The sequence below is a fragment of the Mustela lutreola genome, chromosome 3, assembly GCF_030435805.1.
Source record: "Mustela lutreola isolate mMusLut2 chromosome 3, mMusLut2.pri, whole genome shotgun sequence".
NCBI classification, from domain to species: Eukaryota; Metazoa; Chordata; class Mammalia; order Carnivora; family Mustelidae; genus Mustela; species Mustela lutreola.
In genome coordinates, this window is record NC_081292.1 from 97,282,440 (window position 1) to 97,304,557 (window position 22,118).

The window sequence follows — 22,118 nt, forward strand, 5'->3', positions numbered from 1 at the left end:
GCCCATGAGCCTGGAATTCTTGGTGTCTGGAAACACATGACCAGGCAGGCTTTCCTCAACTGTGGGACTCAGTGGGACAACACTTTACTGAATCTTATACTATGAAGCATCCCTCCATGGGAAGCGTCAAAGTGTTAAAACTTGCAGTAGTTACTTCTGTGGCCACCTTGCACTTGCTGAGGAACCTCTGGGCTGTTTCCAGCTCTGAGCTATTGTGAATAATGTTGCTAAGAACGTAGGTGTATGTGGTGTGTTTTCTTTTGATTGGTTTTCTTTAGCATGGTTTACCTTTGACTCAAAGAGACATCTACTTTTATTTTTTGCAACGGGGAGAGGGAGGCCAAGGACAGAGTGTGCTGTGGGCAAGCTGCCAGGACAGGGCTGAGCCTCAGAGCACCACTGTTGTCTCGTGTCTTAAACACAGCATATGCTTCCTATGTAAGTCCTGTCCTTCCCACTTCACACACCAGGAGGCCAAAGAGCAAATGGATTAAAAACTTGTCAGATGCATGAAGAGCTGCATGGTAGGAATTGAACCCAGAACCCCATTATTTCCTGGGTGAGATCCCAAGGCTGAGAGAGGTACTCAAGGAAATCCTCTTGCTGTTGGTTAGAGTTTCCTTCCATCAATGTCAACAGTGTGACTTACTAATATTCAAAACAATTTTTTTTTTTTTTTTGGCCAAGATATTAGGTCAAAAAAATCATGCTTAGTTTAACTTGTATGTCTCTCTCCGATCAGGATATCCCTCTCTGCTTTAAACGGCTGTATCAAGGTCTACTTGACATACCCCCCCCCCCAAATTCACTCGTCCTACATGTAAAATCAGATTTTTAGGAAATCCACAGAGTTGTGCAAACATGGCCATGAGGCACTCTTAATTTTTATGTCATCCCTGGCTTCTTTATGGTTGGGACCTCTGCTGCCAATCTCAACCACCCACCTACTCTGTCTCTTCAGATTTGCCTTTTCTGGACATCTCACAGAAATGCAGTCATGCAATAGGCTAGTGGCCATTTGCCTGGACAGCGCCATCCTATAAGCAAACAAACCTGTGTCTACCTCAAGCTTGGGGCCATACTGGTCCCTCTGCTTTACCCCATGTAGGCTCCTCTCCATATGTTCTTTTTTAAATAAATTATCAAACAGAATTGCCGTTTATATTCCTACCATAATACATATTTTGATCAAGTTTCCATGTATTCTCACAAGCTTTTGGTGTTGTTACTCTTTTTAAATTTTGGCATTTTGATAGCCATATAGTGATAGCTCATTGTGGTTTTGTTTTGCATTTCTCCAATGGTTGGTGACTCTGAACATCTTCTCATGGGCTTCCTAGTCATCTCTATATCCTTTTCAGTAAAATGTCCACTCAGACCCTTGTCCATATTCTAAATGGATTGTTTCATTTTTCTGTCGTGTTTTAGAGACTTCTTTATATATTCTAGATAATAGTCCTAGTCAAGTATGTTGGTTGCAAATATTTTCCACTACTCCATAACTTGTCCTTTTATTCCCTCAAAAAATTCTTTCTCAGAACAAAAGGGTTTTGTTGTTGTTGATGTTAGATATAATTTTAAAGATTTTATTTATTTGAGACAGAGAGAGAGTGAGAGAGAGAGAGAGAGCATGAACTGAGGGAGAGGTACAGAAGAAGAGGGAGAAGCAGACTCCCCACTGATCAGGGAGCCCAACACAGGACCTGATTCCAGGACCCTGTGATCATGACCTGAGCTGAAGGCAGATGCTCAACCGATTTAGCCACCCAGGCACCCTTGTTGTTGTTGTTTAGAGAGAGAGAGAGAGTGAGCAGGGCTGGGAGTAGAGCAGAGGGAGAGGGAGAGAAAGAATCTTAAGCAGACATCATGCCCAGTGTGGAGCATGATGTGGGGCTTATTGTCACGACCCTGAGATCATGACCTGAGGTGAAATCAAGAGTTAGACACTTAACCCACTGAACCACTCAGGAGAACAAAAGTTTTTAAAATTTAAAAAAAAATTATTTATTTATTTATTTAGAGACACAGAAGAGAGGGAACACAAGCAGGGGGCATGGGAGAAGGAGAAGCAGGCTTCCTGCAGAGCAGGGAGCTCCATGTAGGACTCAATCCCAGCACCCTGGGATCATGGCCTGAGTAGAAGGCAGACTCTTAACAACTGAACCACCCAGGCTATCCAGGAGAACAAAAGCTTTTAATTTTAATTTTCTTCTTTTATGGATCATGCTTTTTGGTACTAAGTCTAACTACTCTGGCTAGCCCTATAGCCTAAAGATTTTCTTTTTTTTTTTGGTGGGGGGGAGTGTTTTATAATCTTATGTTTTACATGCTAAAGCCCCTTTCTAGTTTGTGTTAATTATTGCTCAAAGTGTGAGGCTTAGGTCAAATTTTTTTGTTTTGTTTTGTCTTAGGTGTGTCTGATTATTTACTGAAGGGCCTCCTTGATCACACTGATTTTGAACATTTGTAAAAAGTTCAGTTGGGCATATATATGTCTGTCTGTTCTGGATTCTCTATTCTGTTCTGTTGTTATGGGTCTGTTCCTCACCAGTGCCATGCAGTCTCGATTACTAGGGTTATATAAGTTTTGAAATCAGATAGACTGAAAACTCCCAACTTTATTCTCTCTCTCTCTTTTTTTCAAAAGTGTTTAACTTGCTTGTTCCTTTTCATTTTCATATAAATTTATACATAAAAATCAGTAAAAAACCATGCTGGGATTTTGATAGGAATTGTATCAAACATGTGTAACGGAGTATTGACATCTTCACTTATATTAAGATTTCTAATACATGAAAATGGCCTATCTTTCCATTTATTTAGATCTTTGATTTCTTTCATCAGTATTTTTTTATTTTTTAGAATAAAACATCTGTATATATTTTGTTAGATTTACACCTAAGCATTTCATTTTTGAGTCACTTATAATAATATTATATTTTAAAATTTTGTTGTTCAAATGTTCATTGTTAGACTATAGAAATATAGCTGATTTTTGTTTGTTGATGTTTATTTCTGTAAGCCTAATAAGCTCATTTATTAGTTCTAGGATTCTATTTTTGCAGATTCCTCAGGAATTTCTACAAAGATTATAATGTCACCTGCATATAGTGACAGTTTTAGTGCTTCCTTTTTGTTCTGTGTTCCTTTTCTTTCTTACCATATTTCAATGGGCAGGACTTTCAGCCCTGTGTTGAGTAAGAATGGTGACAGGGGCTATACTTCCTTTGTTTCCAGTCTTAGGGAGAAAGCCTCAGCCCTTGACAATCAAGTACAGTGGTAGTTGTAGATTTTTTTTTTTTTTTTTTTTTTTTTTTGGTAGGTGCTCGTTATCATGTTGAGGAAGTTTTCTTCTATTCCTAGATCTGAGAATTACTATCATGAATTGAGGTTAAATTTTCTTTTTTTTTTTTTTTTGAATGTTTCTCATTTGAGTTTATTAACAAACGTTCCCAGTGCTATTAGCCAATTCCTCATTATTTTAAGTACACACCAACTCTGCAAAATTTTTAAAGATATACTGGATCAAGTGACATCATGAAAATATTTTTCTCTTTCAAATCTATTTGATAACTTTTCATCTAGTTAAAAGGTCAGCATTTTGAGAAGTAGGAATTTGAGAGGGGATGTGTGCATCTCAGCCACAGTTCAAACAGAAAGATACTTTTTTCTGGGCCCAGCCGGTGTGCACCACATGAACGGCCACTGGCGTTCACAAGGGATTTGCTTTTCTTCTTCCTTTTGACTTATATTATTTCATACATCCTGAATTTTAGGGTTTAGGCTCGACGCACCATATAGTTGCTTAGCGTGGCTCACCTAATCTGAGCTTTTAAACCTCAGATGACCCTGGTCTGAGGTTATGAATTTGTAATGAAACCTGCAACTAAGCAAGTGTCCCCTGGTTTCAGTCTCACTGCTGAAGTCGTCATAACTTCAGAGCACGGGAAGCACGGGTCTGGCACATTTCAGAAATTCAACTGTTTTTTGAAAGGCAAGTCCGTCATGTGCACGATAACGGATATGTTGGCCATAGCTCTTCTAGAGCTGCAAAGCCAGGAATCCCGTCTTGTGCTGCTCCCCAGGTCCTAATTTTCCTTCTGCACCTTCGTCCTTAGTTTAGCAAGTTCTTCTTCTAAACTTTTAATATGTCCCTTCAGGGTGGCCTTGTCTTGCTGGGCCTTCTGACTGGCTTGGCTTCGTGCTTCCTCAATCTTCCTTTCATACCACTTTTCCATCTGGGTAGAAACGGCCTCAAAAAAATACTGGGTGATCTCCAGAGCTTGGGAGGTATCTCGAATGTGAGGGGCGGTCTGCTCGCTGCCTGCTGCTGGTGGCGGCAGCCCACAGGGGTTGCTGGGTGCTGGGTGCTGGGTCCGATGCCTTGTCTGCCCACTTCTCCCAGATTTCTTGGTTTGGGTGCCTCTGTCAACACAGGGCCCAGCCTGCTGATCATATCTGGCTGCCTCTTTCAAGGGTGAGGTTAAATTTTCTTGAATGAGTTTTTTGCACTGATTAAAATACTAATGTGATTTTTTTTTCTTTATGCTGTTAATATGATGGATGATGTTGATTGCTTTTCAGTATGTGAACTACCCTTGAGTCCTGGAATATATTCTATTTGTATAGGCTATACAAATACATTGCTGAATTATATTTGCTAATATTTTGTTAACGATTTTTGTCCATATTCAGTCTGTAGTTTTCCTTTATTGTACTGTTTTTTATTATTACTTTTAGTATTGAGGTAATATTAACTTCATAAAATTAATTGGAAATTGTTCCTCTTCTATTTTCAGAAAATATTGTGTAGAATTAGTGTTCGATTATTATTAGTATTCTAATATTTGGTAGAACTCTCCAATGAAATTATATTGGCTTAGAATTTTTTTAGGGGCAGACTTTAACTATGAATTCAATTTCTTTAGTAGTCATAGAACTTTCAAATTAACTATTTCATATTGCATGAGTTATGATAGTTTATACTTTTTGAAGAATTGACCCATTTCATCAAATTGTCAAATTTATGTATAGAGAATTGTTTGTAATATTCTTATTATCTTTTGATATCTTCTAGGTCTTTAGTGACATCTGTCATTCCTTATATGGGTAATTTGTGTTTTTTCTCTTTTTTCTTGCTAGAGGTTTGTCAATTTTATTGAACTTTTCATAAGTTTTTGCAGTATTTTGTTATGGTAGCCCAAGCAGACTTATATATATGCTTCTTTAGCTTTTTCCCACAAATTTTGATATGCTGTATTTTTATTTTCTTTCAGCTCTATGTGTTTTTAAAAGTTCTATTGAGAATTCTGTTTTACCCATAGCTTATTTAGGTGTCTCTTAGTTTCCAAGTGTTTGAGGACTTTTCTGTTATCATTATGTTCTTTTATTTCTGTTCTTTTGATACTATTGTAGTCAGAGAATACATAATATAGGAATTTAATCTTTAAGGTTTGTTTTATGACTCAAGAGATATGGTTTAGCTTGGTGTATGTTCTATGGTGCTTGAAAAGAATGTGTATTCTGTTTTTGCTGGATGAAGCTTTCATAGGTTTTGATTAGAACTTTCAGTTGATGGTTTTGTCATGTTCTATTCCTTACTGGTTTTGTCTTTTGTTCTATCCATTGTTGGGAGATGGATACTGAAGTCCCGACTTCTAAAATAAGGATTTGACTATTTATTTTTAAAATTTCATCAATTTTGCCTCATATATTTTGTAGCTATATTGTTTTATGAGGATGCATTTAGGATTCCTGTGTCCTCTTGTTGGAGTGACCCTTTTATCATTATGTTACACCACTCTCTGTCTCTGCTAATTTTCTTTGTTCTGAAGTTTACTTTATGTGGCTGATATAGTCACTCATGCTCTCTTTGGATTAATAGCTGTGTGGTATATCTTTTTATGTCCTTTTAACATCAACCTTTCTATACCATTATAATTGAAGAAAATTACTGGTTTCCAGCATAAACTTTTTATTCCCTCTGAAATTAGAACATACACATTTAATATAATTATTGAACTTTCAGGGTTTAAGTCTGGTATTTTAATTTTTGTTTCTGTTCTGTTTTTTATGTCTGTTTTCTTTTTATTTTTTTCCTGGTGGATTATTTCTTTTTTATAATTTTAATTTATCTATAGTGTTTTTATTATTTATTATTGAAGTACTGTTGATATGCAATTTTATACTAATGATTCAGTAATTCTATACATTACTCAATGCTCACCAAAATGGGTGTAGTCACCATCTGTCACCATACAACACTATTACAGGATTACTGACTATATTCCCTGTGCTATACATTCATCTCCATGATTTATTTATTCTATAACTAAAAGTTTGTACCTCTTATTCTCCTTCACTTATTTAAACCATCCTCCCCCACCCCACCATTCCTTTGGCAACCACCAAGTTTGTTCTCAGTATTTGACTCTGTTTATTTGCTTTTTTTTTTTTTTCAGATTCCACTTATAATGAAATCATATGGTATTTATCTTTGTCTGACTTATTTCACTTAGCATAATGCCCTTTAAATCCATTCACATTGTCACAAATGGCAAGATCTCATTCTTTTCTATGGCTGAGTAGTATTCCTTTGTGAGTGTGTGTGCCTCACTTCTTTTTTAGGTAACTATTGATGGACACTTCATTTGCTTTCATATCCTGGCTATTGTAAATTATGCTGCAGTACACATAGATATACATATATCTTTTGAAGAAATGTTTTTGTTTTCTTTAGGTAAATAACTAGTAGAAGTACTGGATCATAGGACTGCCTTTGCTGTATCCCATAGGTTTTGGATGGATATGTTCATTCTCATTGGTTTCCATGAATTTTTTAAGTTCTTTTATTTCCTGGTTGATCCAAACATTCTTGAGCAAGATGGTCTTTAGCTTCCAAGTGTTTGAATTCCTTCCAAACTTTTTCTTGTGGTTGAGTTCCAGTTTCAAAACATTGTGGTATAAGAATATGCAGGGAATAATCTCAATTTTTTGGTATTGGTTGAGTCCTTATTTGTAATCCAGTATGTGGTCTATTCTGGAGAAAGTTCCATGTTTGCTTGATAAGAATGAGTATTTTGTTGTTTTAGGGTAGAATGTTCTGTATATATCTGTGAGTTCTATCTGGTTCAATGTGTCATTCAATGCTCATGTTTCTATTGATTTTCTGCTTGGATGATCTATTACTGAGAGTGGTGTGTTCAGATCCCCTACAATTAATGTATTCATATCAATTTGACTCTTTATTTTGATTAACAGTTGGCTTATGTAGTTGGCTGCTCCCATATTAGAGACATAAATATTTACAATTGTTAGATCTTCTTGGTGGATAGACCTTTTAAGAATGATGTTGTGTCCTTCTGTATCTCTGACTGCAGTCTTTAGCTTAAAAATATAATTTATCTGATATGAGAATATCAGATCTGAGAATATCAGATATGAGAATTGCTACCCCAGCTTTCTTTTGAGGCCCATTGGCATGGAAGATGCTTCTCCATTCCTTCACTTTCAGTCTGGATGTATCTTTAGTTTCTAAATGTGTCTCTTGTAGACAGCATATGGATGGGTCCTGTTGTTTTATCTAGTCTGCAAGCCAGTGCCATTTTTATGGGAGCATTTAGGCTGTCCATGTTGAGAGTGATTATTGAAAGATAAGTTTTTATTGACATCATGCTGCCTGTGAGGTACTTGTTTCTATAGATTGTCTCTGTATATTTCTGTTCTATATCACTCTTAGGTTTGTTCTTCTTTTATAGAACCCCTCCTTAATATTTCTTGTAGTACCAGCTTGGTGTTTACATACTCTCTTAAACCTTGCTGGTCTTGGAAGCTCTTTATCTCTCTATTCATTTTGTATGTCACCCTTGCTGGATAAAGTGTTCTTGGCTGCATGTTCTTCTCATTTAGTGCCCTGAATATGTCTTGCTAGCCCTTTCTGGCTTGCCAGGTTTCTGTGGACAGGTCTGATGTTATTCTGATGAATCTTCTTCTGTATGTAAGGAATCTCTTCCACCTAGCTGCCCTTAGGACCTCTGTCTAAAATTATGATTTGTGAATTTGACAATGAAGTGTCTGGAGGTTTTTCTAGATTCATTGATCTTGGGGGGTGTCCTTTCTGCCTCTAGGACATGAACATTTGTTCCATTCCCCAGATTGGGAAATTTTTCATGGAGAATTTGTTCAACTGTATCTTCTAGTCTTCTTTCTATTCCCACCCCCCCACCCCGGATCCTGATAATTCTGATGCTGGAAAATTTCATAGTATCATTTATTTCCCTAATTCTGTTTTCATGGCTTCTAAGCTGTTTGTTCCAGACCTCCTCTTTTTTCTCTAACAGCTTGTCCTCTAGATCACTAATTCTATTTTCTGCCTCAGTTACCCTAGCTGTTAGAGTATTTAGATTAGATTGGATCTCACTGATAGCATTTTTAACTTCTGCCAGATTGACTCTCACTCCTGCCCTTAGATATTCTATGTTGTCACTAACCATTTTCTCCAACCTAGCCATTGCCTGGATAATTGTTACACTGAATTTCCTTTCTGGCATACTGTTTATATCCATATCCAACAGTTCTGTTGCAGATGGCATAGTCTCTGAATTTTTCTTCATTTTGGTGAGAGGTGGTTGAGGGGATGTATTGCTGAATATATCAACCATGATCCAGGCAATGTGCACCCTCTCCACTGATGTCTTCTGCCCCTGTAGAGATCCAGAAGTGTATAATCTTACATCTCGGGCTGATTTCATGGGTGTTCAGAGTGTTCTGGTAGATATTTAGCTCACTTTAGGGGTTCAGTTGAAATAGGGTCTCCTACTTCTCCATTATCTTGCCCCTCCTTGTTTTACTAGTTTTTTGAGGAAGCCTCATACTGTTTTCTATAGCGACTGCAATGAACTTGCATTCCCACCAACTGTGCATGGGAATTCCCTTTTCTTCACATTTATAGTATATATTTTGGATAGATATTTTTGTGGTATTTCTGTATATTTATATATATATATATAAATATACATACATAAATATATATATTATATATATATATAAATATACATGTATTTCTGTATATTTATATATATATATATATAAATATACATGCATATATATATATATATATGCATGCAAATCAAAACTTACAGTTGTCCACACTTTACCTAATTAAGTAAAGTATAGAAAACTTTTCCCTTTAAGTTCTTTTACCTTTCCAAATTTATTTTGTAATTGTTTTACATATTTCCTCTATACACATTTAGGACCACATACAACAGTGTTATAATTTTGGCTCAATTTTCAAACATAATTTAGAACATTCAAAAGAAGGAGAATGTATTATATTTATCCATGTTTTGATTTTTTAAAAAAAGATTTTATTTATTTATTTGAGAGAGAGAGAGAGTGCACAGGCGGGGGAGTGGGAGGCAGAGGGAGAGGGGGAAGCAGACTTCCCACTGAGCAGTAAGCACAATGTGGGGTTCTATCCCAGGACTCTGAGATCATGACCTGAGCCAAAGGCAGACGCTTAACTGACTCAGCCATGCAGGTGCCCCTAAGGAGTTTTGTGTGTGTGTTTGTGTTTTATTCTTTTCTTTGATTATTTTCTTTACTTTTTTTCCCACTCTAATGTTGTAAGGGCACTTCTTTCAACATTTTCATTCTGTTCAGAAAACTCCTTTTGGCCATTTCTTTCAGGTAAGCTTTGGTAATAAATTTTCTTGGTTTTCCTTTGTCTGAGGATCTTGATTTACCCTTAATTCTGAAGGATATTTTCTCTGGATGTATAGTTTTGAGTTTTTTTATTTCAGCACTTGAAAACTATTATGCTACATCCTCCCTAGTTTGTAGTGACAAAAATGCTGTCATTTGAATTGTTTTCTCTTACAGGTAAGGTATAATTGCTCCCTTACTGTTTTCAATATTTTTTTGTTTGTCTTTACTTTCCAAAAATTTGATTACGATGCATTTGGAGTAAATTTATTTAGGTTTTTCCCGTTTGGAATTCTCTAAGCTTTTTAAATCTTGTTTTTTGCCAAATTTGGGAAAATTTCAATCATTATTTATTCAAATGCTTTTTCTCATTCTCTCTCTCTCTCTCTCTCTCTCTTTTTCCCCCTTTGGGCTCCAGTGATATTAGTATTTGACCATTTGCTATAATCTTGTATATTACTGAAGCTCTGTTCCTCTTTTTTTTTTTTTTCAGTCTATGTTTTTCTCTATACTAATTGGGTAATTACTATTGTTTTACCTTCAAGTTTATTGATTCTTTTCTCTGTTCTCTCCATTTTGCTGTGAGCCCATCCATTGATTTTATTATTTGAGATATTATATATATATATATATATATTTAAGATTTTATTTATTTATTTGACAGACAGAGATCTCAAGTAGGCAGAGAGATAGAGGGAAGAAGACTCCCTGCTGAACAGAGAGCCTGATGTGGGGCTAGATCCCAGGACCCTGAGATCATGACCTGAGCCAAAGGCAGAAGCTCAACCCACTGAGCCACCCAGGCACACCTGGATATTGTATTTTTTAGTTCTATAATTTCTTTTGTGTTCTTATTTGTTTCTTTTATATCTCTGCTGAGACTTCCTGTTTTTTGTTTGTTTCAAACATATTTATAATTATTTATTGAAGCATTATTATGATGACTGCTTTAAAATCTTTGTAAGGTTATTCAAACATCTGTGTCATCTCAGTTTTGCTTCTGTTGTTGTCTCTTTTCATTGAAGTTGACATTTTATGGTTCCTGTTATGACAAGTGATTTCCAACTGAAAGCTGGAAATTTTTGGTTTGGTATTTTGACCCTTCACTAGACCTTTGTTAATACTACCATGGCTGGGAGGATAAGAATGACTCATTACTATTCCCCATACAGCCTCCACTGAAACCAGGGGTGTTGGTCTCCTTATCATTGGGCAGTGGTAAAAGTCATGACTATCCACTAGGATGCATCTGATTCCACCCATGGAGAGGAGCAAGGGCACCTCTTTTCTGTTAGTGGAGAGTGGAAGTTCAGACTCCCATATGGTCTCTTCTGCAGAGACCTTATTGCTCAGGGCAATGAAAGTCAGACATCCTTCTCTGATAGCTCTCTGATAGGAGTTAGGTTAAAGTCGGGCTTTCCACTGGCCCTTGCTAGTGTGAGTGCAGAAGGACCACAGTTTTTCTGTGGTGTTTGGCTGGTGTTTTTTGTCTAAAAGTTCTCTGTCTTTTTGGACAGTCCCTTTGCTGGTCTTTAATTAAGTTTGAACTCCCAATAAAAGTAGGTGTTTATTGAGAGTTTGAAAAACCTGTGCTTGTTTATGGTTTTGGTAGTTACCTCCTTCTACTACAAGTCTCTGATATATGAAGCAAAAATAAAACCCAAGAGATGTAGCACTGTTTTCCCATGGGTCCCTCAGTCAGTGGCTCATCTTGTGTTCCCTCCTCACTGTTCAGTCTTCTGATATTTATTTTACATATAATGTCCAATGGACTTTAGTTGTACTTAGTAGAAAAACATTTGAAGAATAGAGAAACACTTATTTATTTCATCACCCCAGAAGTGGAACCCCTGAAGCCTGTGTGGTATTATCTTCAAGCTAATGATGATTTTTACATTTCGAAGTGTTCTCAGAAATTCAAAACAAAATATAGCAGATAAAAACAACACAGAAAAAACAAAGAATATGTGACAGAGACCATATGTGGTTCACAGAGCCCCAAATATTTACTATTGGATTCTTCACTGGAAAAGTTCATTAACTTTCAGAGCAGAATTCGTATTATGACATTTCACTTATGTCATTGGCAGTGCTTTCATTTCTTTATATAGATGCAGACTTTTATATAATATTTATTCTATCTGAAGAACTTCCTTCTACATTTAGAGCAGGTATACTGAAAATGGAGCTTTTCATTTTGTTTGATAAAAATATTTTTATTTCTCCTTAACTTTATTTTATTTACTTTTTAAAAAAATGTGGAACACTTCACAAATTTGCTTGCCATCCTTGTGCAAAGGCCATGCTAATCTTCTCTGTGTCATTCCAGTTTTAGTGTATATACTGCTGAAGCAAGCACTCTTCTTAATTTTGGAAAGGTGTTTTACAGAATATGTATTTGATTTTTTTTCCTTTCAGACCTTTAAATATGTCACTGTATTGTCTTCAGGCTTGTGTAGTTTCTGATGAAAGTCTTCTATAATCCTTGTATTTGTTTCCTTCTATATAGTGTCTTTCCCATTCCTGTAGCTGCCTTCAAGATTTTATCTTTATCTTTGGTTTTCAAGAGTTTAAGTATAATGTGTTCAGATATTTTTGAAGGAGTGAGTATATTTATTCTGTTTGGTATTCTTTGTGGATTTGGGCCTGTGATTTGATGTCTGTCATTAATTTTTGGCCCTTGTCTGTTCAAATATATTTTTCAGCCATGTTCTTCTTCTTTCCTTCTGGGATTTCACATGCATGTATGTTTAGAATGTTTTATATTATCCAACAGCTTTGGGGTGCTCTGTTTTTTTTTTTTTCACTACTTTTTTCTTTTTATTTAGTTTACATAATTTATAATGACCTATCTTTCAGCTTAGTGATAATTTCCTCAGCTGTATTGATTCTATTTTGGAGGCCATTAAAGCTCTTTCTTTCTTTCTTTTTTGGTTGTATCTGTCTCCTATGTGCTCTTTTTAAAAAATAATTTTATTTTATTTTTTCAGTGTTCCAAGATTCATTATTTATGTATCACACCCAGTGCTCCATGCAATATGTGCCCTCCTTAATACCCACCACCAGGTTCACCCATTCCCCCACCCCTTCCCCTCTAAAACTCTCAGCTTGTTTCTTCTTTTTCTTTTTTTTTAAATCATCATTATTATTATTTTTAAATATTTTCTTTATTTTTTTTGTCAGAGAGAGAGAGCACAAGCAGAGGGAGTGGCAGAGAGAGGGAGAAGCAGGCTCCCTGCCAAGTAAGGAGTCCTTTTTTGGGCTCTATCCCAGAACCCTGAAATCACCTGAGCTGAAGACAGATGCTTAACTGACTGAACCACCCAGGCATGCACATTAAAGCATTTTCAACTCTTTTATCATACTCTTCATTTTTATTTTATTTCACACATTTCATTTCATTGGCTTCTTTCTCATAATTTTTATGTCTCTGTTGAAGTTCCTCATCTGAACATGCATGCTAAATACTTTTTCCACTGTTTTAAACATGTTAATTATAGTTTTTTTTTGTTGTTTAAAGATTTTATTTGACAGACAGAGATCATAAGTAGGCAAAGAGGCAGGCAGAGAGAGAGAGAGGGGAGAAGCAGGCTCCCTGCTGAGCAGATTCCGATGTGGGGCTGGATCCCAGGACCCTGGGATCAAGACCCAAGCCGAAAGCAGAGGCTTTAACCCACTGAGCCACCCAGGTGCCCCATAATTATAGTTATTTTAAATTTTTGTCTCATAGTTTCAATATTTGTGTTATATTAAAATCTGTTCTCAGTTGATCATATTTTTCTTCTCTTCTTCCCACCTCCTTTCCTTGTATGTATGTGTTATGCTTTTTATTTTTAAGGTGATATCTTTTATAGGACAGTGGAAACTAATGTAACTAGCATTATGCCTGGAAATGGATATCCTTCCCCTTTCTTCCCTGAGATGTTAGAATGAGAATTTGAGTCAATCTAAGCTGAGTTGTGTTTGGGTTTTCTTATTGCCATGGTCACTCTCAGGGCAGTAAGGGCTTTAAATTCTGATAGTGTTATCTTGGTTTTAGAATGAGGTTGTCGCATGCTCAACATTTAGTAATTCATTAAAAATTTTGAATAATGTCCATAGTCTGTTGCAAATAAACAGGTGCTTGTGTCCTATCTCTCCTTAGAGGTATCTGCTATAATTTAGGTTTTGGGCTAGTTGTTTTGTCCTGCAATCTCAGATATCTTTTTTACTGAAGTAAAATTATGATTTCACAAATTATTCAGAATTCTTTATTGCAATACCCTTTCCATTTTTTTTAACAAACTAATCAGAAGCTTAAAATCTCAAAAAGCCATTTTGAATCTTTGATTTCTCATTTATGGCCTCATTCAAGTTATGTAACTTCTAGGGGTCATACTGTTCTGATCTATTTAAGGCAAATAGTAATAGGCTGTTGTTTACAATTACGTTAAAGATAAAATATATTTATGGCCACAGCACCTGTCATGGATCAGTACATTTTAAATATCCTCTGCTCTCTGTCACCTAATGAAATAGATTAAGGATGTTTTATAAATAGAAATACTTTTAAGTGACATTTGCATCAATCCACAGTACAAACAACAGAGCCTCATTTGCCTGTTTTAATCAAGGAATGAATATCATTCTTACAAATTTGGAGAGAATTTTTTAGAAGACTGAAATCTATGGTTTGAGTTGGAAGTAACTGGTTGCTTTCCCAGCCATCCCCCTTTGATTCTCTCTACAGCATCACCTGAAAGATTGTCTTCTCTGGTGAACCTATTGTCTACTGAGGTAGCTCTTCTCTTTCAAGCGGCTCTGAGGGGTCCTAGGATTTTTTTTCTTTGAGCTGAAGTTCTGTCTCCTCTGGCTTCCATTATTGGTCCTGATGCTAGTTCTAAATCCTTATTGCCATTGTATCCTTCATTTATGTGAAAATGGCTCTTACAGCCTCTCCAAGTCTTTTTGCCTTCAGAAGAAACCTCCCAGTTTTTAGTTTTTATTCACATGGTAGCATGTCCTGACTCACAGTCATATGCCACCAAGTTTCTTTTGCTCAAGTCCCTCTACAAGTGGGACTCTATGAAATGAGTTTCATACTCTAGGGGAGGGCTGATCCAAGCCAAGCTGACCAAGATTATACCTCTGTTGTTCCAGACACTAACTATTGAGCAGCCAAAGTTTCTGCTAACCTTTGCAGAGTCAATATTTCTGCTGACTGTTGGAGTAAAGACCCAAAGTGTCAAATATGCTTCTGTATACGATATCTTACCCATGTTTTACTCAAGCAATTGGGTTTTTAGTCCCAAGGACATCTCATATTTATCTTTTCCCCTCCAATTTTATTTATTTACTTATTTATTCATTCATTTTAATTTATTTTTTTGTTAACATATAGTGTATTTTTTGTTTCGGGGGTACAGGTCTGTGATTCATCAGTCTTACACAATTTGAAGCACTCAGCATAGCACATACCCTCCCCAATGTCCATCACCCAATCACCTCATCCCCCCCCCCCCGCAACTCTAGCAACACTTAGTTTGTTTCCTGTGATTAAGAGTTTCTTATAGTTTGTATATCTCTCTGGTTTCATCTTGTTTTACTTTTTTCCCTCTCTTCCCCATGTTCCTTAAATTCCAGATGTCAGTGAGATCATATGATAATTGTCTTTCTCTGACTAACTTATTTTGTTAGCATAATACCCTCTAGTTCTATCCATGTCATTACAAATGGCAAGGTTTCATTTTTGATGACTATATAATATTCCATTGTATATATATATATATATATATATATATATATATATATATATATATATATATACCACCTCTTCTTATCCATTCATTTGCCTATGGGCATCTATGCTCTTTCCATAGTTTGGCTATTGTGGACATTGCTGCTATAAACACTGGAGTGCACATGTCCCTTCAGATCACTACATTTGTATCATTAAGGTAAATACCCAGTAGTTCAATTGCTGGGTCATAGGGTACCTCTGTTTTCAACATTTGATGAACCTCCATACTGTTTTCCAGAGTGGTTGTACCAGCTTGCATTCCAACCAACAGTGTAGGAGGGTTCCCCTTTCTCCACATCCTTGTCAACATCTGTCATTTCCTGACTTGTTAATTTTAGCCATTCTGACTGGTGTGAGGTGGTATATCGTTGTAGTTTTGATTTGTATTTCCCTGATGCTGAGTGATGTTGAGCACTTTTTTCATGTGTCTATTGGCCATTAGGTTATATTTTCAGACCACAATGCTTTGAAACTAGAACTCAATCACAAGAGAAAAGTTGGAAAGAACTCAAATACATGGAGGCTAAAAAGCATCCCACTAAAGAATGAATGGGTCAACCAGGAAATTAACAAAGTATTTTAAAAATTCATGGAAACAAATGAAAATGAAAACACAACTCTTCAAAATCTTTGGAATGCTGCAAAGTTGGTCCTAAAAAGAAAGTATAACAATACAAGCTTTTCTCAAGAAACAAGAAAGGTCTCAAATACACAAACTAACCCTACACCTAAATGAGCTGGAGAAAGAACAAAGAACAGCAAATAAAGCCTAAACCTAGCAAGAGAAGAGAAATAATAAAGATCAGAGCAGAAGTCAGTGAAATAGAAACCAAAAGAACAGTAGAACAGATCAACGAACCTAGGATCTGGTTCTTTGAAAGAATTAATAAGATTGATAAACCCCTAGCCAGACTTATCAAAAAGAAAAGAGAAAGGTCCCAAATTAATAAAATCATGAATGAAAGAGGAGAGATCACAACCAACACCAAAGAAGTACAAACAATTATAACAACATACTACGAGCAACTATATGCCAACAAATTTGACAATCTGGAAGAAATGGATGCATTCCTAGAGATGTATAAACTACCAAAACTGAACCAGGAAGAAATAGAAAACCTGAACAGATCCATAACCCACAAGGAAATTGAAGCAGTAACCAAAAATCTCCCCCAAAATAAGAGCTCAGGGCCAGATGACTTCTCAGGGGAATTTAAACAAACATTTAAAGAAGAATTAATACCTATTCTCCTGAAACTGTTCCAAAAAAAGAAATGTAAGGAAAACTTCCAAACTCATTTTATGAGGCGAGCATTACCTTAATCCCAAAACCAGACAAAGGCCCCATCAAAAAAGAGAATTATAGACCAATATCCTTGATGAACATGGATGCAAAAATTCTCATAAAAATAGTAATAGGATTCATTAATAATCCATAAATAATCCATTAAGAGAATTATTCACCATGACCAAGTGGGATGTATTCCTGGGGTGCAAGTTTGGTTCAACATTTGCAAATCAATCAATGCCATATATTACAATAATCAAAGAAAGGGCAAGAACCATATGATACTTTCAATAGATCCAGCAAAAGCGTTTGACAAAGTAAAGCATCCTTTCTTGTATTTTTTCAACTCTTCGCAGTGTAGGGATAGAGGGTACATACCTCAATATCATCAAAGCCATCTATGAAAAACCCACAGTGAATATCATTCTCAATGGGAAGGAACTGGGAGTTTTTCCCCTAAGGTCAGGAACATGGCAGGGATATCCACTATCACCACTGATATTCAACACAATACTGGAAGTTGTAGCCTCAGCAATCAGACAGCAAAAGAAATAAAAGCCAACCAAATTGGCAATGAAGAAGTCAAACTCTCACTCTTTGTAGATGATATGATACTTTATGTAGAAAACCCAAAAGACTCCACCCCAAAACTGCTAGAACTCATATATGAATTCAGCAAAGCATCAGGATATAAAATCAATGCACAGAAATCAATTGCATTTCTGTACATCAACAACAAGACAGAAGAAAGAGAAATTAAGGAGTCAATCCCATTTACAATTGCACCCAAAACCATAAGATACTTAGGAATAAATCTAGCCAAAGAGGAAAAGAATTTGTACTCCAGAAACTATAGAATACTTATGAAAGAAATTGAAGAACACACAAAGAAATGGGAAAATGTTCCATGCTTATGGATCGGAAGAATAAATATTGTTGAAATGTCTATGCTACCTTGAGCAACCTACACATTTAATGCAATCCCTATCAAAATACCATCAACTTTTTTTTTCACAGATATGGAACAAATAATCCTAGAATTTGTATGGAACTAGAAAGACCTCAAATAGCCAGAGGAATGTTGAAAAAGAAAACCAAAGTTGGTGGCATCACGATTCCAGACTTCAAGTTCTGTTACAAAGCTGTAATTGTCAAGACAGAATGATACTAGCAAAAAAATGGGCACATAGACCAATGGAACAGTAGAGAGCCCAGAAAAGGACCCTCAACTCTATGGTTAGCTAATCTTCAACAAAGCAGGAAAGAATTTCCATTGGAAAAAGCACAATATCCCCAACAAATGGTATTGGAAAAATTGGACAGCCACATGCAGAAGAATGAAGCTGCACTACTTCATTACATCACAAAAATAGACTCAAAATGGATGAAACCCTGAATGTGAGACAGTGATCCATCAAAATTCTTGAGGAGAACACAGGTAGCAACCTCTTTGACCTCAGCCACAGCAATTTCTTCCTAGAAACATTGCCAAAGGTAAGAGAATTAAGGGCAAAAATGAACTATTGGGACTTCATCAAGATCAAAAGCAGTCAAACAGTCAACAAAACCAAAAGACAACTGACAGAATGGGAGAAGATATTTGCAAATGACATATCAGATAAAGGGCTCATACCCCAAATCTATCAAGAACTTGTCAAACTCAGCACCCAAGAACAAATAATCCAATCAAGAAATGGGCAGAAGACATGAACAGTCATATTTATCTTTGCTGACTGCTATCCTCATTGTATTTAGCCTATTTCTCCAGCATATCAAAGTCATTTTGGGTATCCATCCTGTCTTTCATCACATGCTTTCCTCTGTATGGCTTCTTTATATCTGTGGACCTAATGAGATTAACTGAACCATTCATTCTCTAGTATAGGTCAGATCCAGAGGACAGGCAGGCAGCTTGGGTTTCTTTAACCACTCACTGTACTGACCACTTCAAGGTTTCAGGGAAGCCTGCCCTCCCCCCTGCTCAAGTTCGTTGCCAGGATCATGGACATAATCAGCACTTTAGGTTCATGCTGCTGACAATTTACTTGCCTCGTACTCCTTGTTAATGCTCCTTGGGTTTTCTGTTTGCTTTTCCCCAGCAACTCCTAGCATAACTTTTCTTGATGTTCTCCTCCAGTTATCCACTCCCAAAGTGGTGGAGAGACTTGATTAAAGGGGACCTGCCACTACGACTGCTGCTGAGTTGTCTTATGACTGCTGCTGAGTTGTCTTATGACTCCCTGGACCAGCGCAGCTGACTTTGAGTTCAACTGTCCTTCAGAGTTCCAAGTTCTAGTCTAGTAGTTCCTCTTTTTAATGTATGGTTACTACCCTTCCCCCTCAGTCCTTGCATACCCTAAACTCCAGCCCTGACTCATGTCCCACTTCATTCCTCACATATTTCTTGAAAGCAGCTTTCACACAACTTTATACAAGCCAGTGATGATTCAGTGCCTAAAAGGACAAGATGAAGAATGGGATCTGAACTCATTTGTCAGAAGCCCCCGCAGGCAGTCTGTATGGGTTATCCATTATAAAAAGTGACTGGAGAGAGGGAGGAGTCAAGATGGCGGAGAAGTAGCAGGCTGAGACTACTTCAGCTAGCCGGAGATCAGCTAGATAGCTTATCTAAAGATTGCAAACACCTGAAAATCCATCGGCAGATCGAAGAGAAGAACAGCAATTCTGGAAACAGAAAAACAACCACTTTCTGAAAGGTAGGACCGGCGGAGAAGTGAATCCAAAGCGTCGGGAAGATAGACTCTGGGGGGAGGGGCCGGCTCCCGGCAAGCGGCAGAGCAACCGCGCACAAAATCAGGACTTTTAAAAGTCTGTTCCGCTGAGGGACATCGCTCCAGAGGCTACCCGGGGCAAAGCCCACACGGGGTCAGCATGGCCTCAAGTCCCGCAGGGTCACAGAAGAATCGGGGGTGTCTGAGTGTCGCAGAGCTTCCGGGTATTGGAACGGGAAAGCCGGCTACAGAGACAGAGCCGACAGTAAGCTCGCAGCTCGGGGTGACCTTGAACCGGTCGCAGGCTCAGTGAGCTCGGAGCGCGGCTGGAGGTCAGGCAGACGGGAGTAACTGGGCGCGGTTCTCTGAGCGCGCACTGAGGAGTGCGGCCCTGGGCTCTCGGCTCCTCCGGGCCGGAGACCAGGAGGCCACCATTTGTGGAACTCTACGGAAAGCGCTCAGGGAACAAAAGCTCCTGAAAGCAAACCCAAGCGGATTACTCACCCCGGCCCCGGGTAAGGGCGGTGCAATTCTGCCTGGGGCAAAGACACTTGAGAATCACTACAACAGGCCCCTCCCCCAGAAGATCAACAAGAAATGCAGCCGAGACAAAGTTCACCTACCAAAGAGTGCGGTTTCAATACCAAGGAGAGCAGCAGAATTCTAGAGGAGGAGAAAGCAAAGCACGGAACTCATGGCTTTTTCCCTGTGATTTTTTTTAGTCTTGCGGTTAATTTAATTTTTTTCTTTTTCATTTTTTGTTTTTTTTTTATGCCTTTTTTTATACCTTTTTCTTTTTTAATGATTTTTTACTAGTTTATCTAATATATATATATTTTTTTTCTTTATATATTTTTCTTAGGTGTTTTCTTTGTTTTTAAATTCTTTTCTTTTTTTCTCTTTTTTCTTTTTTTTATTCTTTCTTACTTTTTTGAACCTCTTTTTATCCCCTTTCTCCCCCTTCACGATTTGGGATCTCTTCTAATTTGGTTAAAGCATATTTTCCTGGGATTGTTGCCACCCTTTTAGTATTTTACTTGCCCCTTCATATACTCTTCTCAGGACAAAATGACAGGACGGAAAAATTCAACACAAAAAAAAGAACAAGAGGCAGTACCGAAGGCTAGGGACGTAATCAATACAGACATTGGTAATATGTCAGATCTAGAGTTCAGAATGACAATTCTCAAGGTTCTAGCCGGGCTCGAAAAAGGCATGGAAGATATTAGAGAAACCCACTCGAGAGATATAAAAGCCCTTTCTGGAGAAATAAAAGAACTAAAATCTAACCAAGTTGAAATCAAAAAAGCTATTAATGAGGTGCAATAAAAAATGGAGTCTCTCACTGCTAGGATAAATGAGGCAGAAGAAAGAATTAGTGATATAGAAGACCAAATGACAGAGAATAAAGAAGCTGAGCAAAAGAGGGACAAACAGCTACTGGACCATGAGGGGAGAATTCGAGAGATAAGTGACACCATAAGACGAAACAACATTAGAATAATTGGGATTCCAGAAGAAGAAAGAGAGAGTGGTGCAGAAGGTATACTAGAGAGAATAATTGGGGAGAATTTCCTCAATATGGAAAAGGGAATGAGCATCAAAATTCAGGAGGTTCAGAGAATGCCCCTCAAAATCAATAAGAATAGGCCCACACCCTGTCACCTAATAGTAAAATTTACAAGTCTCAGTGACAAAGAGAAAATCCTGAAAGCAGCCTGGGAAAAGAAGTCTGTAACATACAATGGTAAAAATATTAGATTGGCAGCTGACTTATCCACAGAGACCTGGCAGGCCAGAAAGAGCTGGCATGATATTTTCAGAGCACTAAACGAGAAAAACATGCAGCCCAGAATACTATATCCAGCTAGGCTATCATTGAAAATAGAAGGAGAGATTAAAAGCTTCCAGGACAAACAACAACTGAAAGAATTTGCAAACACCAAAACAGCTCTACAGGAAATCTTGAAAGGGGTCCTCTAAGCAAAGAGAGAGCCTACAAGTGGTAGATCAGAAAGGAACAGAGACCATATACAGTAACAGTCACCTTACAGGCAAAACAATGGCACTAAATTCATATCTCTCAATAGTTACCCTGAATGTTAATGGGCTAAATGCCCCTGTCAAAAGACACAGGGTATCAGAATGGATAAAAAAAAAAAAAAATCCATCTATATGTTGCCTCCAAGAAACTCATTTTAAGCCCGAAGACACCTCCAGATTTAAAGTGAGGGGGTGGAAAAGAATTTACCATGCTAATGGACATCAGAAGAAAGCAGGAGTGGCAATCCTTATATCAGATCAATTAGATTTTAAGCCAAAGACTATAATAAGAGATGAGGAAGGACACTATATCATACTCAGAGGGTCTGTCCAACAAGAAGATTTAACAATTTTAAATATCTATGCCCCCAATGTGGGAGCAGCCAACTATATAAACCAATTAATAACAAAATCAAAGAAACACATCAACAATAATACAATAATAGTATGGGACTTTAACACTCCCCTCACTGAAATGGACAGATCATCCAAGCAAAAGATCAGCAAGGAAATAAAGGCCTTAAACGACACACTGGACCAGATGAACATCACAGATATATTCAGAATATTT

General features: G+C 37.2%; 1 long non-coding RNA gene and 1 other non-coding gene across 2 annotated transcripts in view; one reads left to right on the forward strand and one right to left on the reverse strand.

Annotated features, from left to right (window-relative positions):
* Window positions 1-22,118, forward strand: part of LOC131826883 (uncharacterized) — a 198,370-nt gene that overhangs the window by 96,494 nt on the left and 79,758 nt on the right. The window lies entirely within an intron of this gene.
* Window positions 11,958-12,064, reverse strand: LOC131828311 (U6 spliceosomal RNA). Its single transcript, XR_009352336.1, has one exon. It is a non-coding gene; the product is annotated as a U6 spliceosomal RNA (small nuclear RNA).